This window comes from Gorilla gorilla, chromosome 7, assembly GCF_029281585.2.
Source record: "Gorilla gorilla gorilla isolate KB3781 chromosome 7, NHGRI_mGorGor1-v2.1_pri, whole genome shotgun sequence".
Lineage (NCBI taxonomy): Eukaryota > Metazoa > Chordata > Mammalia > Primates > Hominidae > Gorilla > Gorilla gorilla.
The window spans coordinates 60,776,636-60,793,812 of record NC_073231.2 but is presented as its reverse complement, the minus strand read 5'-3'; the positions used below and the strand labels follow the sequence as shown (position 1 = coordinate 60,793,812).

Sequence of the window (17,177 nt, the reverse complement as noted above, 5' to 3'; positions counted from 1 at the left end):
ATTCATGTTATTATTGCATATGAATTTTGGAAAGAGAAATAATCCGAGTGTATGTGAGCTTCCTGTTTTAAACAGATAGTGACAGGAAAAATAAAAGTATATTTTCAACAATTTTGTATCAATGGGAAGATGGTTCTTTTTAAATATAATTTTGTGATTTCTGAGAGCAGTTGAAAATATTTAAACCCTGCTCGTTTCATTTGCGACTAAAACCAGTAATTTAACTTAATTGCTCCATGGGTCCAGATGTTAAGAGCTAGATGGAGTTAGTTAGAATAGAAACAAACAGAAATTTTTTTAAATGGAGGGAGGAATTAAGAGTTGGCCAAGGCTGCATTATTGCATTTTTGTGGTTCCAACATCATCAAAGTGTTTCGTCATACTCTACAAATTTAGTGTCTATGACTCCCACAGATCATCACTATATTCATCAAGGTTAATTCTCAGAATGTTTATGTCATTTTAGACATTTATAACTTATTCTAAACATATTTCCAGCAATTAAATCACAACCACTGCTATGATCTGAGGAAAATATGGATTTTTGTGTATGGCAATGAGAGGATATTTTGATGCTACAAAATTCTTTCTCTGGAAGTCTTCTAACCTCTCTGCACACTGTGGCATGCTTAATTGTAAGACAGAAATAATCACACATATTTCCCAAAGTATGCATCAAGTAAAAAGATAATGAAAAAAATGCACATTTGTGTTGTCATTATTTTGATCTACTTATTTGTGAAAGAGCAGCATGATCAGAAAATGACCAGAAAAAGATTATGGGTAGGAATAAGTCCCAATATTTCATCATAAAAGAAAAATTGCTATTCATATTTAAATTATGCATCAGGATATGAAAGGTTCCTGCAAGTTCCATAGGACCAGCACTGGTTTGCAAACTGGCCAGGGTAAAATTAATGACAGGTGGAAACCATTTTATAGCCCTATTGGCATTCACTCTGATATGATACCACTGCCTTTTGGATGAGAAATGTTGAGAAGCAGCTCTCCATCATAAGCTCTGTACAGAATTTACATTAAGTTGTTTTTCATAAAGTTCTTTTTAAAGTTGTTCCTTTATTTAGAAGAGAACAAGCAGTTAAGCTATTGTGGGGGCATACAGGTTGGTGTGAGTGTGAAAGCATGGTGTTTGTGTAAAAATGTTTCATTAGAAGGATGTAGTCAGTGGAGTTAATTCACATGCCGTATACTACTGCTGGACAGAGTTTGCTCTGGTATAACTCAAGAGTTGAAGTTGAGAAATCTCAAGTTATTAAATATTTGAGCCATAAAAGAAATTTTAATGTAAAAACATGTGAGTTGGACTAGAGACCAGCAAATCTGCAATAAAAGTTATTTTTCCTCCAAGAATGTTTAATAATAACTGTTTTTAAAAGTTGTAAGCGTATAAAAACCTAAATATCACTGAGATAATCTACCATTTGATTAGCAAATTCAGTATTTGCTAAATTGCAATCAATCACCAGAACACAAGGATTAGCCCAGTGATTCTTATACAAATTCATTATATGTTTATCACCCATTTTCATGATGCAGCATAATTGAAGTAAGATAGCAAAAAGGCACCAAATCAAAATAAATTGCATAATGATTCACAACAGACTGTGATAAGCAAAAGATAGCACCATCAACTGAGATCTAGCACCTCAGAAAAAGCACTGTTTTGTTTCTCTGCTATGTAACACAGAGGCGGTACCAGGCAGCCTTACTATCCATCAAGATCACGTCCTGCCTCTAAGCAATCTATATGATGCAAACCGATTTCACTAACAAATGCTCAATTCACACTTACACACAAATACCCCATTCACAGTTTTAAAACTTTCTTAAAAGAAACGACCTTATTGACTAGTCTCTATTGACATTCATGTGTATGAGTTGCAAGAATCAGGAAAATAAAATCTAGTTATGTCAGAGCATTTCCTATAATTTCCTTGTAAAAGATCTTTCTCTTTGAAAAGATTTAATTTTGTTAGTCTATGGACAAATGACTTGGCCCTCATTGATTTATTCTAAACTATTCTATATAAAATAGTGATGCACAATTTCTGCTCCTTAGTTCACCTAAAACTGGGTTCTTGTCACACAACCAGGAAAGATTAGGCACACAGACACGTTGAAAGGTGAGGAGAGAGGAATTTATTAAAAGAAAGCTCTCAGTGAAAAAAAGAAGAGGTCCTGCTAATAGGCTCCCACCTCATAGATTGAATACTAGGCCACCACACTCATGAGCTGAAGAAGCCAGGCTCCTCCCCACTGCACAAGGTACAAACTACTCGTGACTCCACCATGTTCCCCCAGTGTGCGTGTGGGCATTATTCAGAAAGAATCAGTCCGGAAAGGGCGGCCAAACAGGGGCAGTTCTCCCTCTGAGTTGCCTGTTTCCTGAGACCAGCAGTCCAGTCTTTCAGCCTTCAGGCTGTTTTAGGCATGAAGGTGAGGTTTCCAAGGGGAACATTGACTGTCTCCTGTCTCTATCAATAGTATCACAAATCATGCATTTTTTTTTCGTTCAAACTTTGGGAAGTAGGTATGATTATCTCTATGTTATAATTAAGTATGCCACAGTTTTCAGAGAGGTTAGAAGACTCCAAGAGAAAGAATTCTGCAGCACCAAAAATTCGTCTCATTGTTATACACAAAAATACATGTTTTCCCCATATCATAGCTATGGTTGAGATTTAATGTTTCATGCTGGAAATATGTTTTGAATAAATTATAAACGTTCAGTATAATTTCAACATTCTGAGGGTTAACCTTGATGAACATAGGAATGATTTAAGAGAGTCGCAAACGCTACATTTGTAGACTATGACGAACCACTTTGATGGTGTTGGAGCCACAGCATTGCAATGATGCAGCCTTGGTTCCCTCCTGATTCCCTTTTTGTTTCTTCTTTACATTTCAACTATCTCCATGTACCTCTTAACATCTGAACCCATGGAGCAATTCTAAAGTTTTTAATAGAAAACTATGGTAAATACAATACTGTCAGTCAAATGATATTTTTAAAATCCAAAACTCTCTTTTGCCACTGAATTTAACAGTGATATTATACTTGATGATTGTAATTATGATTGTGAGTCTCTGACAAATCTTGAGGAGTATTTTGAATTAACCAAACGGGAAGAATTCCTGAATTTTTTCAACTATAATGCTTAATTATTAGCCCATGTAAAGTTTTGGTTTGGTAACTCTTCATGATAATACTATGCTCTCAGTATAAAGAAAATTTACTTATTTCCTAGCTAATTTATTTCTTTCCTTCAACTTAACATAGAGAATAGTAACAACCAAAAAGCTTTCCTTAACCATGAAACAAGGCTAAATAAGGTCTATTTTGTTAATTGTTCTAAATTGTCATTCATATGAGTAAAGAATGAACAGGAGTGAGATGTTACATTCTGGGGATACTGTATCTCCTAGACATAAACCAGAAACTGAAATAATATTATGAAAATTAATCACAACAAGTAGTGTTGTATTTTTATGGTTATCATCTTGTACCTCTGAATAACTTTGGTACTCTTGGTTTTGCTTCAGAGCCTTTCAACTCCAGAAGGAAATTGTGTCCTCAAAACTAATGTGTAATATAAGGAAGTCTCATAGCAGTATGTTACAGACAGAATTAGCCATGTAGACAACATATGCTAGTGACTATATATATGGGAAAATTTAGAAACAATAATTTTAGATCACTTGGAAGTACATAAAATGTAAAACTGTAATGTATCCTATAATTAAATTGTATTTGTTAAATTAATAAGGAAACTTAGTCATGGTCAAATGACTATGTTTTTGTTTAACATGCATAAGAATCAAGATTCAGTGAGTAGTTTTTAAAATTAGAATTGTTTTAGCTAATATAGTTTCCTTAGTTCTATTTTTTACTAACACAAATTATCATGGCAAAATACTATTGATCTTTAAAAAACAGCTTGCAAAGATTGAGTTATGTCTCATTTATTTGTAAGATTCCATATTTCTTTAAAAATTGCAAGGCTTATATAATGGTAATAGGCAAACTTGGTTTTCCATGCATTATCTTATTTTCCCCAAAATTCTATGGAGTTGGCACTCTTACCTCACTTTAAAGATGAGGTATCTGTGACTAGAGAGGTTAAGTTAATGGTCAGTTTTATCAACAAGTTGTAGAGTTGGGATTTAAATCATACCGTACTTTTGTAGGTATAACATTTATCAATTAAAATTCGTATGCCTCCCCTTCATTTCTTTCCCTTGATTTTATTGTATTACATATTTTTAAGTATAGAAAAATAGAAAAATAGCATAACAGCTACCTATTTCATCCCCAACTCTGATTTCACAAATACTGACATTTTGTCATGTTTTTGTTGTTGCTGTTGTTTCATTGTTTGCCTTTCGGAAGTAAAATACACTAAATGGAGCTAAGTCAAGCAGCAGCAGGAAATAGTTGAAGCTGCTCATCTCTTGTCTCTCTGTTCCCACAGCTACAATCCTCTGTTAGTTTCCTAGACCCTTTCTTCTGGACTACATCAACAAACTCACGTGCACTCTCCCTTGCTCCAGTCTGCCTTTGATCAAGTCTATTGCTTATACAACTGGTATGATAATATTCTCCAAACATTGCATTCCTCCTGTCAAACTCCTTTTCAATAATACACAGAGCCTCATTGTTATCTGTGTTATCAAACATTTAGCACTCAAAAACCCACATCACAGGGGTCCTTTTTTTTTCTTTTTAACACTTTTCCCCTATAGACCCGTCCTTTTTATATGATATAGTGTCTGTCCCCTTATACCTTACAACATCCCATGGCTTCATCTGGTTTGTGGTTGTGGTTTTGACCAAACCATGCTCTTGGTTTTCTTGCCAACTTTATTAAAAATAAGCCTCTTCCAGAAGGTATTATCTCCTTCACTCCATTGTTTCTCTTCTGGGTATGGCTTTAGTATTCACGGATTTAGTTTGTAAAAATACATTTAACACTTTTCTTGGTTCTGATACCTCTTGGTTCAAGGTGGTGGCCTGAGAACATTTATATGCCTCCTGGCTCTTAAAAAAATCCCCAGAATGAAAATAAATGTATAAAAAAGTGAATAAACCCATAATAGCAAGATAATAGGAGTAAGGGCCAACAGTGAACTAAAGCTATTAATACAATTCTGGCAGACAAAAAGCAGATATGTGTGGTGACAAGGGAGACAAAGCAGAAATAACCACAAGCCAGAATAACAGAGACTCTGTTTAAAAAGCCGTATCTGGGGCAATTTTCTGGGGGCTCCAGGAAGAGGCACCGCATAGCGTCAGCAACGACTCAAAAGGGGCACTTCCCAGTGAAGCAAAAGAGTGTCGTAATAATTGGAGAACCCTCATGACGTGTCAGCCCCACCATGGCCCCATAAATGTAGCATGAGTGCGAGCTTGAAATTTGTAACATGAGATGAAAACTGGAGAAGCATCCCTAAAATATATGAACCAATCTGCCTAGAAATAGCTAGGAATCTGGTGAGTTGAACCTACCAGAGTACAGACCTTCTTATTCTGTTTTGAGGTGCTCCTGCTTGCACCTGCAAGCTTCCGCGTGTCATATTTTAGAGTAAAATATGCCAATTGATATAGTCATAATGTACCCAAAGAGTCAAAGAAGTTTATAGCCATAAAATAGAAACAGACTTCTATGACGAAAAGGAAAGATCATAGAATAAGAAAAAGTTTTTAAAAATTAAAAGAATATAACTGTCAGGAATTTAAAAAATTATGGTAGTGTCCAGAGCTATGAATGACGCTATCTTCAGATTTTAAACACAAACATGCAGATTGAAAATATCAAAAGAAATTGAGTGTTTTGAGGCAAAGTTGAGTAAAAAGGGAATTGAAAGATGCATAAAAGAAGCGAGATAAAGTCCTTTGGATTAAAAGGCTGCTAGATAGTTAAACAGAATAAAAAACAAAATCCATTCTCAGAAGCATTTTTGTGAAATTTCAGATTCCCAAGGATAAAGAGTGATTCTATAAGTTTCCTGTAAACAACAAAATAAAAGATTTTATACAAAAGAATACTCAAATGGGCAACAGAGTTCTCGTCAGCCTTACTTGTTGCCAGAAAGGAATGGTGTCATGCTCTCACAGAAAGGGAAGACTGCTGTGTGGCCCTCACCTGAATTCCTGTCTATAGCTTATGGGACCTCATATGTGGTTAATATTTGTTAACTTGACCAAGGAAATGAAGATAAAGGAGAAATTTCTCCCACCAGAATAACCCTTCAGCTCCTCTATCTAAAACACCATTGCATTTGTTAGTGGGGTTTGGAATCAGCACTACTGATTTCCTTCATTTGAACTACTATTTTTAAACATAGCAATGCAGCCAGGCCCAGTGGCTCACGCCTGTAATCCCAACACTTTGGGAGGCCGAGGCAGGCAGATTACCTGAGGTCAGCAGTTTGAGACCAGCCTGGCCAACATGGTGAAACCCCGTCTCTACTAAAAATACAAAGATTAGCCGGGCGTGGTGGCACACGCCTATAATCCCAGCTACTCGAGAGGCTGAGGCAGGAGAATTGCTTGAGCCTGGGAGACGGAGGTTGCAGTGAACCAAGACTGTGCCACTGCACTCCAGCCTGGCTGACAGAGCGAGACTCTGTCTCAAAAAAAAATAAAAATAAAAATAAAAAATAAAACCCTTAGCAATGCACCTTGGGGGTTTTTTCCTCTCAGCACATAGAGCTGGACCCCAATCTTTTTTTTTCCAACTTTGTTGTGATACTATTGCCATACCATATAGTTCTCCCAATTAAAGTATAAAATTCAATTATTTTTAGTATAATATCAGATAAGTGCTACCATCACCACAGTCAATTTTAGAACATCTTCACTACCTCAAAACGAAACCCCATATGATTTAGCTAAAAGCCCCTTATCCCTAGTTCTCACCACCATAACCCTAAGCAAACACTTACCTATTTTCTGCCTCATAGGTTTCTTTATTCATGAGTGAGATCATACAATATGTGGCCTTTGTAACTAACTTCTTTCATGTAGAATAATGTTTTCAAGGTTCATCCAAGTTGTAGCACTATCAGCACTCCATTTCTTTTCATGGCTGCATAATATTCCATTGTATGAATATGCCATGTTTTGTTTACTCATCCACCAGTTGAACATTTAGAGTGCTTCTACCTTTTGACTACTAGGATTAATGCTGCTATGAACATTCATGTACAAGGTTTTGTGTGGACATATGTTTTCACTTATTTTGGTATATACCTGAGAGTGGAATTGCTGGGTCACATGGTAACTGTATATTTAATCATTTGAACAACTGCCAGACTGTTTCCCAAAGTAATGGTACCACTTTACGTTCACACTAGCAGGGTCAGTGTATGAGGGTTTCTCTTTCTCCACATCCTTGCCAGCACTCATTACCTGGCTTTTTGATTCTAGCCCTATTAGTGTATGTGAAGTGCTACTTCATGGTAGTTTTCATTTGCAATTATTTGATGACTAATGATATCAAGAATTTTTTCATGTGCTTCTTGTCATTTGAACATCTTTCTTGGAGAAATGTCTATTTTTATTCCTTGGCCATTTTTAAGTTGCGTTATTTCTCTTTTTATTATTGAGTTGTAAGAGTTTATATATTCTGACCTAATATCTTTGGGTACTCATTTTCCAGACTCCTACATGGTTCCAATGTTGAGGCTTTTTGCAATGCTGTAACCTACATTCTTTATTTTCAGTTAACAGTGTGTGTATGATTGCAGGTTTCTGATATCATGTTAGTTTACTTTATATGAAATCCTGTAGATCTTTGATATTTGTGAAGGACATATCTTGAGACCGTATTGAACCCATGCGTTTCTATAGGTATAAACGTTTAAAATCTTGACACATTCTCAAATCACATTTCAGCATGGAGTCCTGCATTTGTTGGGATATCATCAGCCCAGCAGTTAATTACCTATTAATGAATTGTTATTCATCACTAACAGAGAGAATGTACACTGGTAGGGAAATCATTGACATTTTTATTAATCGCCTTTTAAAAATTTATGTAGAGCATATATAGTGGACTCACGTCGTATATCAGATTAATTTAAATAGTGAATTATCAAAATATTTTTTGTGGTTATTTTCATGACCTTCTTAGATTTTTTAGTGTTACTTTATTTCTTTCACAACACTGGCAGTTATTTATTTTTGTGATCACTTTACACTGACACACACACACACACACACACACACAATAACAAAAGTCACCTTATGTATGCATGCTGAGGATTATAGAATCAAAAACCTACACAGGGATGTGGATGCTGACTATTTAGGTTTCCTTGTGCCCTCTTCTTACCCCTTAGCTGATTTGCATCTGTATAGCAGCCTTACAACCTGTGCAATTCAAAATTTTCAATTGGAAAAATTACCTATCACTGCATGTCATGCACTTTTGAATTTGCTCTAAAATAGTCAATATGGTAGATGTAAAATCTATTCACCCTAAAGATCTTTTGAATAAAAGCCTAAGAAGAGTGAGAAATAATACTATCTTACTTTCCCTCATTCAAAGTTGTTCAGTAAGCAGAGCTTTTCCACAGAAAGTGATCAAGATGGTGAAGTTCTCAAAATCAAGAGAAATAGTTGAAGGATCTGGGATAAGATTATCCAAAGAGATTTGAAAACTCTTCAAATAGAAAAAGTACTTCCATATGGAAAAATGATTATAGCTTGCTAGTTTAACCACAGAGGGTAGAACTAGGACAGACAAATATAACTTTTGGAGAATTCAGTTCAAAGAAGTACTTTCTAAGAATTAAAACTGAACATTCTTGGAATAGGATGTCATAATAGGTAGAGAATTTTATCAACTTGGACACATTCAACTGAAAGTTGGTCAATCCCTTTATCAGATAATGGTTGTGGTGCTGAGGCAGTGTTAGAGTAGATATCCTTCCAGGTTTTTCTCATACCACAGATTCTATTCTAAGTTCATACATGTTATAAAACATTTAGGACTTAATTTAATAATTACCAGAGGGCTGGATGTTATTCTTTTGTAATGACATTAAATTTTACTGTAGCAAGAAATATTAGAATTTATATTCTAATCTCCTGGTCCCTTCTGACTTTAGAATGTTATTGGCAAAAGGGGAGGGGATAGTTTTGCTATTCATCATTCTAGAGATGCAAAATTAAGCTATAATTGTCTTAAAGTGTTCCTGCAAAATATAATTTTCTCATGATGTTCATCTGTAATAAAATTGATTTTTACAAAATATATAGTATATGTAACCAGTATCAACAAATTAAATGGTGTTCTAATCTAAATAGGAATAAATACACGTTTCAAACGTTCAAACTATTTTAAAATATGATAAATGCAATTCACCAAAAATAAATTTATAAAAGCATACATTGATGAAAAATTTAAAACTTTTGTATATAAGCTAATCACTCTCTTATTTTATTTGCCTTGTATTAGATATACATATTACTACATTACTCCCAAATATTAAAGGGCTGGTCAATATCTTTGGTCTTAGAGTTTTAGTATATATAGCATGGATAATTTAAAAATGATAATTATCTTTCCCTTACAATGCTATGATTATGCCCCTAGAAATGGACCATAAATATCACATTGGCACTTTTAAGAATAGAGATACCTATTTCCAGATAACTAAGTCCCTACTATTTGTTGAGCCATAAGTCATGTGTGACAGATAGTGTAAAAAGAGAAGGAAGAAGGTGAATGTTTAGATTAAAAATCCATGGGATAACACTTAGGTAATTGTAAGAACTCAGACAAGTCATAAAACGTCTCTAAACTTTAGTTTCCTACTCTCTGGTAAGGATATAGTACTCACTATATATAGTCTACGATAATTACAACAACCTTATATGGCAAGTACTATTATATCCACATTGCATATAACACAATTTTACCAATGTGCTAGACCAAATTACAGGAGATTTTATTCAGTGACTGTTTTTATTGTAGTACAGTTGACCCTTGAACAACATGGATTTGAACCACACAGGTCCACTTATACATGACTTTTTCAATAAATATGTTGGAAATTTTTTGGAGATTTTTGATAACTTGAAAAATCCTGCAGATGAATCATATAGACTAAAAATACAACAACAAGTTAAGAAAAAGTTAGGTATGTCATGAATGTATAAAATATATGTAGATATGAGCCTACATATATTTTTACTACCATAAAATATACACAAATCTATTATAAAAAGTAAGAACTTATCATAACTTATGTACACAAATACTTACACATCATACATGGTGCTGTTCACAGTAGAGAGAAATGTAAACAAATGTAAAGATGCAGTATTAAATTATAACTGCATAAAATTAACTGTTGTACATTCTGTACTAATGCAATTATGTAGAAACCCCTTGTTGCTGTTGCAGTGAGCTCAAGTGTTGCAAGTATCTACTTAAAATGCCTATGTGACATAATCATCTTCCCATGAGCAGTTTGTCTCTCCAGTAAATTGCCTATTGTGGTAAAAAGTGATCTCTCTTGGTTCTTGTGTATTTTTCATAGTGTTTAGTGTAATACTGTAAACCTTGAATCATACTATGTGACCTACATGTAGTGTCACCAGTGATGCTGGAAGTGCTCCCAAAAATCAGAGAAAAGTCAGAAAAGAAAAAGTTGAATTGCTTGATGTGTATTGTAGGTTTAGATCTGCAATTGCAGTTGCTTGCCATGTCAAGATAAATGAATCTAGCCTAAGGACCATTGTAAAAAATAAAAGGAGCCTTGTGAAGCTGTCCCTGTAGCTATGCCAGTAGGTGCAAAACACTTGTACTTTTTGTGAAATATCTTTTTATCTTGTATTGAAAATGCAGTTTTTATGTGAGTGCAGAATTGCTGTAATTAAAGCATCTCTAGACTAATATGATTTGAGAAAAAGTGAAGTCATTATATGACAACTTAAAGCAAAAGGAAGGTGAAGAATCTAAAGCTGGATAATCTAATGCCAGCAAAGGATGGTTTGATCATTTGGCTTAAAACATGTCAAGATCACAAGAGAAGTAGCTTCTGGCAACCACAAGGTAGCAGATGAGTTCCCAGGTGCCATAAGAAAATCACTGAAAAGAAAGGACATTGGCCTAAACAGGCTTTTTTCTTTTTCTTTCTTTCTTTTTTTTTTTTTTTTTTTTGAGACAGAGTCTCGCTCTGTCGCCCAGGCTGGAGTGCAGTGGTGTGATCTCAGCTCATTGCAACCTCTGCCTCCCGGGTTCAAGCAATTCTCCTGCCTCAGCCTCCTGAGTAGCTGGGACTACAGGTGCCCGCCACCACACCTGGCTAATTTTTGTATTTTTAGTAGAGATGGGGTTTCACCATATTGGCCAGGCTGGTCTCAAACTCCTGACCTTGTGATCCGCCCCACCTTGGCCTCCTAAAGCACTGGGATTGCAGGCATGAGCCACTGCACCTGGTCTGAACAGGCTTTCAGTATAGACAAAAATGCCCCATTCTAGAAAAAAGAATAGCCACAAAGCACATTTAATAGCAAGGAAGAGAACAGAGCACCACAATATAAGGCAGGAAAGAGCCTAACTCTAAAAATATATCCTAACTCTATTTTTTGGGAAGGCAAATGCAGTCAGGTTTATGATCAGGATGGCCCTTATCTATAAAGCCATCAACTCCCGAGCCATGAAGGGAAAGACAAACACCAGCTGCTGGTATTTTGGTTGTATAATCAGAGGGGTGAAAAATGAGAACACTTTTTCTGGATTGGTTCCATGCATGCTTTGTCCCTAAAGTCAGGAAGTACCTTTCCAATAAGTGACTGCTTTTTAAAATTTTTGGATATTGGATAATGCCCCTACTCACCCAGAATCCCGTGAGTTCAACACTGACAGCATTAAGTGGTCTACTTGTTTTGAAACACAACATTTCTAATCCAGACTTACACATAGTATTATATGGAAAGGATTGCCAACGCTATGGAAGAGCAGTCTGATGAGATAACATCATGAAAGTCTGGAAGGATCACACTATTGAAGATGCCAGAATTGTTATGGAAAAAGCCATAAAAGCCATCAAGCCCCAAACAATAAATTCCCGCTGGAGAAAACTGTGTCCACACGTTGTACATGACTTCTACAGGATTTACAACAGTCAATCAATAAAATAATGAGAGAGATTTATGGATATGACAAAAAAAAAGATGGTGGCAATGGTGGTGAAGAGTTTCATGATGTGACTCTTCAAGAAATTCAAGAGCTAATAGACACCACACCAGAGTAATTAACAGAAAACAACTTGACAGAGATGAGTGCTTCCAAACTAGTGCCAGATTATGAGGAATACAGAAGCGAACTGACATTAGACAATCTGGCAGAAAAGTTCTGATTATTAAAGACTGCTATTGACTTATGACAAGAAATCTTGGATGACCTTGGCACTGAAACTAAAATGATGGAAGAAGGATTGATACTATGTGGAAACATTTTTGGAGAAATGAAAAAGCAAAAATATCAGACCGAAATTATACTACATTTCTGTGAAGTTACACCAAATGTGCTTGCCTCTCCTGCCTCAGCTTTTACCTCCTCTATGTCTTCCTCTGCCACTCCTGAGACAGCAAGACAACCCTTCCTTTTCTACCTCCTCCTCAGCCTACTCAGTGTGAAAACAATGAGGATTAAGACCTTTAAGATACATTTCCACATAATGAATTGTAAATATATTTTGTCTTTCTTATAATTTTCTTAATATTTTCTTTCCTCTAGCTCACTTTATTATGAGAATACAGTATAACATATATAATTAAGTAAGCTAGATAAATATAAATATTATATAATTTATATAGATTTATATAATTTAAAAATATAAATATATTTATATAAATATTTATATTTATCTATCTTACTTTATTATGAAAATACAGTATAATATGTACCTTGCATATAACATATTAGATATATGTGAATCAACTGTTTGTGTTGGCAAATCTTTAGGTCAACAGTAGACTATTAAGATTTGTGGGGAGTCAAAGTTTATATGTGGATTTTTAATTGCATGGGGTGGGTCAGCATCCCCACCCTCGTGTTGCTCGAGTCAACTACGTTGATATTATTACTTTTATTATTCTTTTTAAAGAGTCTGCAATGGGAGTTGATTGCCTCTATCAACTGCCAGATCTCAAGCCCACTGCACTGCAGTAGATATTTAAGACATCAGAGATAACCCACATTGGTCATACTAATTTTTCTTTTGTAAATAGGATTGTTTGAGAAAGAATTTTGATAAAACCTAAAACCATATCTTAGCCAGTTAGTATCAGCTTTTGAATGTTAATGCCCATATGTAAAGAACTAAAATGTCTCCAAGTCTATATTTCTTTTAGAAAGTAAGTGAGGCAGGCCAGGCACAGTGGCTCACAACTGTAATCCCAGCACTTTGGGAAGCTGAGGCGGGCTGATCACTTGAGGTCAAGAGTTCCAGACTAGCCTGGCCAACATGGAGACAGCCCATCTCTACTAAAAATATAAAAAATTAGCCAGGTGTGGTACCTCATGCCTGTAATCCCAGCACTTTGGGAGTCCGAGGCAGGTGGATCACTTGAATTCAGGAGTTCAAGACCAGCCTGGCCAACATTGCAAAATCCCATCTCTACAAAAATACAAAAAATTAGCCAGGTGTGGTGGCACACGCCTGTAGTCCCAGCTACTCAGGAGGCTGAGGTATGAGAACTGCCTGAACTCAGAAGTTAGAGGTTGCAGTGAGCTGAGATTGCACCACTGCACTACACCCTGGGTGATAGAGCCAGCGAAATTCTGCCTCAAAAGAGAAAGTAAGTGAATCTCCCACCCCGAATCCTGGTGTTAATTATTGACTCTACTATGTAAGAAATAATACTACATTATTTTATGATGCTGTACTTCTGCTGATAAACAAAGTGGAATAAAAAATTGCTATGTTTTATGCATATAATATGTAATATGATATGGTCCTTATTCTCCAGAATCTTACAAAGTATTATGAAAAACGTATCAACTTAAAATTCCATTTAATAGTCTACTAGATGTAGTTAAGAACTACCATTTTTGGTACTCAGGACTTAGCTACTCTTGGTGAATTTTTAAAAAAATTTTAACTTACTCTTTCTCTTATATTTCTCATTTTCTTTGTAGTTTCCAGCCAACTCACTCCTCATGTTTTGTTTTGTTTTGCTTTTCCTTTTGTTAAGTTTTATCTTACAGTCATATACTGTAATTCATGTGTTGTTTTTTAATGCATATTCCTACTACATCATGTACGTCTTGCAGCGAAAGTGGATTAATTATGTTGCAACAAGCTAAGGCACCACTTTTGGGATGAGCTTTCGTGCTAGGTACATTTCACAGCTCTACACATAGTTGGTTGCCTTTGGGTACCCATTCCTGACTGACCCAATGGGTGTCTGGATGATAGTGCTGACCCAACATGAAGCATGGGAATCCACAGCTGCATTTTTCCTGAAGAGCACCATAGATATGTCAGGTGCCTAGTATACCTCTCTAGCTTAGATCCCAGTTAGTCAAGACTTTGGGCTCTCTTTTGTACTGATCCAGTTCCTTTCCCTCTTCTCTGGCACATGATTCCTGCAAATACTTGCCAGTGTATCCAAGATGTAAAATGCTTCTAGAACAAAAGCAACACAACTGTGTAAATTGGTGGTTTTAAGAATTTACTATTGTCAATCTGATAGGGACACGCAAATCGCTTTGACATTCTTTAATGCCAGCACCTTCACTGAAATTAATACAACGTTTCTATAATTTTCTTTCAATCCTCTGACACACTCTTACACAGACATTTCTAACATTCTGCCTCTCCTCCCCAAAAAATCTGTTGAGTCCACACACGTACTTCTCTCTCCTGTCCGGTCTCAGAAGTGTCCTCTATCCAGGAATAACACCCATCTTCACCTGCACTTTATCCCCATTCTTTCTCATATCCTTTGAACTTCTTTCCATTAATTATTCTCATTCTACCTGTATTTCCAGCCTCTTTGTTTCAACTGGCCCCTGACCTTCAATGAGAATGAACACTGGATCTGTCTCATTTTTGTCTCTCTTCTTCTCTATGTAGAAAATTTATTGAAGGCATAGCCTAAACTCATAGCTGATCTCTTTCTACCTTTCTTATTATAATGTTGCATTCATGTCTATTCTTCCACATTTTGTTTTGCAAATCCAGTGGTCTCCGATTTCTCATACTATTTGGCTTCTGCTGCATTTGTCATATTGGTTCTCTTTCAGTCTTCTCTGCTATGTTCCTCCCTCTCTTTACTCTTTTCATAGTCGGGTGGACATTCTTCATCCTTCAACTCATCCTTGAAACAAGGTTATTCTCCAGTGTTCCACTGTGAGCCATGTCTCATGTCCCTCTATAGCTCCTCTCTGGGTGATTTCCCTTGCTCCAATTATCAAGTGTACAGTAGTATCTGAAATACTCATCTCTAGACAAAATTTATTTGAAATCCAGACATGAATATCCAGTGCTTTGTTAGGCAGCTCCATTTGGATTTCTCACGTATAACTAAAACTCAGTAAATTCAAAATTTGCATCTCTACCATGTGCCTAACTGCTCTTCTAGATTTCATCACTTTCTTAGGCCTCTAAGTGGAAAAGCTATAAGTCATACTTCCATAACTCCAAGTATGATCTATCTCTTTATTCCCTCCAGCGCAAGATATTTGCTATGAGAAACATAAATTTTAGATTTCTGCTGTTTTGAAATCCTAAATAAATTCAAGAAAATGTCAATTTTATCAAAGAAAAAAGAAAAGTGAGACAATAGATTGAATATTTGGAAGACATACAGATAAATGGAAAGAATTGGAGAAATTAATAACCCTACAAGATAATTTAAATGGGACTAGAAATGATAAAAAAAATAGAATCAACATTGCCTTCAAATTAACAGTGTAATTTACATACTTTTGAAGCTTTCCAAAAATAGTTACAAAAATTAATTCTCAGAACAGAAAAATTATTAAAAAACAAAATAGAATAAAAACTTTCTTGAACTAAAGAATAGCATCAATGAGGATATTATGAACCAGAAAAATTAATAAAGAGAACAAAAACACATTTAAATATGTACTTTTTAAAAAAAATTAAAGATGAAGGTATACTTTACGTCCAAATAGAAAAAAAGTTAGAAAAACATTTAAAGAAAAAATGGGGAATATATTATTATTTTTACAGCATGTAAAGGTAGATAGCGGCATAGCAACTATAATAATATTTATTATAAAAATAAATATTTATCACATAATTTTTTTCAGAATTGGGCTATGTATTTACAGGCATTATTTTATTTAATCCTCAAAACAACTGTAAGTTATAGACATTATCATTAGTCACATTCTACAGATGAGTAAACTCAGGCTCAGAGAAGTTAATATGCTTAGTGTCTTCAAACTAGTGATTATGAGAGTAGAGACTTGAACTGTCTTTTGATGCCAATCAGTAATGTCAACATCATACAGTGGTTTTCCAGATGTGGCCAAAAACCATCTGCATTAGAATTATACAGACTCCTACTAGAATTCTCTATTTAAGGAAATGACCCTAGTGATCATCTTTCTACATTTTTACACAAAATGCTATACTTCCTATGTGCTGTAGTTGCCTATGCAGTAAAATTATATGCTATAGTTTTATACATTATGCTATATGCTAGTTTATGAGAGAAATCATGACCCACGTATTGTCAATCATAAATATAGTCACAGTAAAGACGTTATATAATACCTCTATTTAAAGAGTCAGGAAGTAAATGACCTAAAATACTTTTCATGAAAAATGCATTTGATGATATTTTTCAGCCACCAGAAAGATGAATAAAATAAAAGATTGAAGAAGTAGCAAGTAGCAGTATGGAAGATTTGTGGCTAAGGTAGTAGCTAAATCTTTCAATGTGGGCAAGTTACTTAACCTCACTATATTCACTTTTCATATTTGTGAAATGAGAATAAGAGCTCCTATGTCATACAGTTGTTATGGTATTTAAATAAGATAACTCATAATATGTCTAGCACAGTAAAGGGCACTCTTAAAAACAAAAACTTTATTTTAGAGTCTTATCTTTCAAAATGTAAGAGAAGGTATTCCAAATGAATGCAAATTTTAAGGAGGTT

At 35.1% G+C, this 17,177-nt stretch overlaps 1 long non-coding RNA gene across 2 annotated transcripts in view; it reads left to right on the top strand.

Annotated features, from left to right (window-relative positions):
- The window catches only part of LOC129524280 (uncharacterized), a 42,077-nt gene that overhangs the window by 18,091 nt on the left and 6,809 nt on the right, over positions 1-17,177 (top strand). The window contains exons 1-2 of one of the 2 annotated variants that reach the window (XR_008668046.2): positions 5,450-5,512; positions 16,866-16,936. The exons of the other annotated variant lie outside the window; for it this stretch is intronic. This is a non-coding gene — a long non-coding RNA (uncharacterized lncRNA). Of the gene's footprint in view, positions 1-5,449; positions 5,513-16,865; positions 16,937-17,177 lie in introns of those variants that run through there. 2 annotated transcript variants of the gene reach the window in all.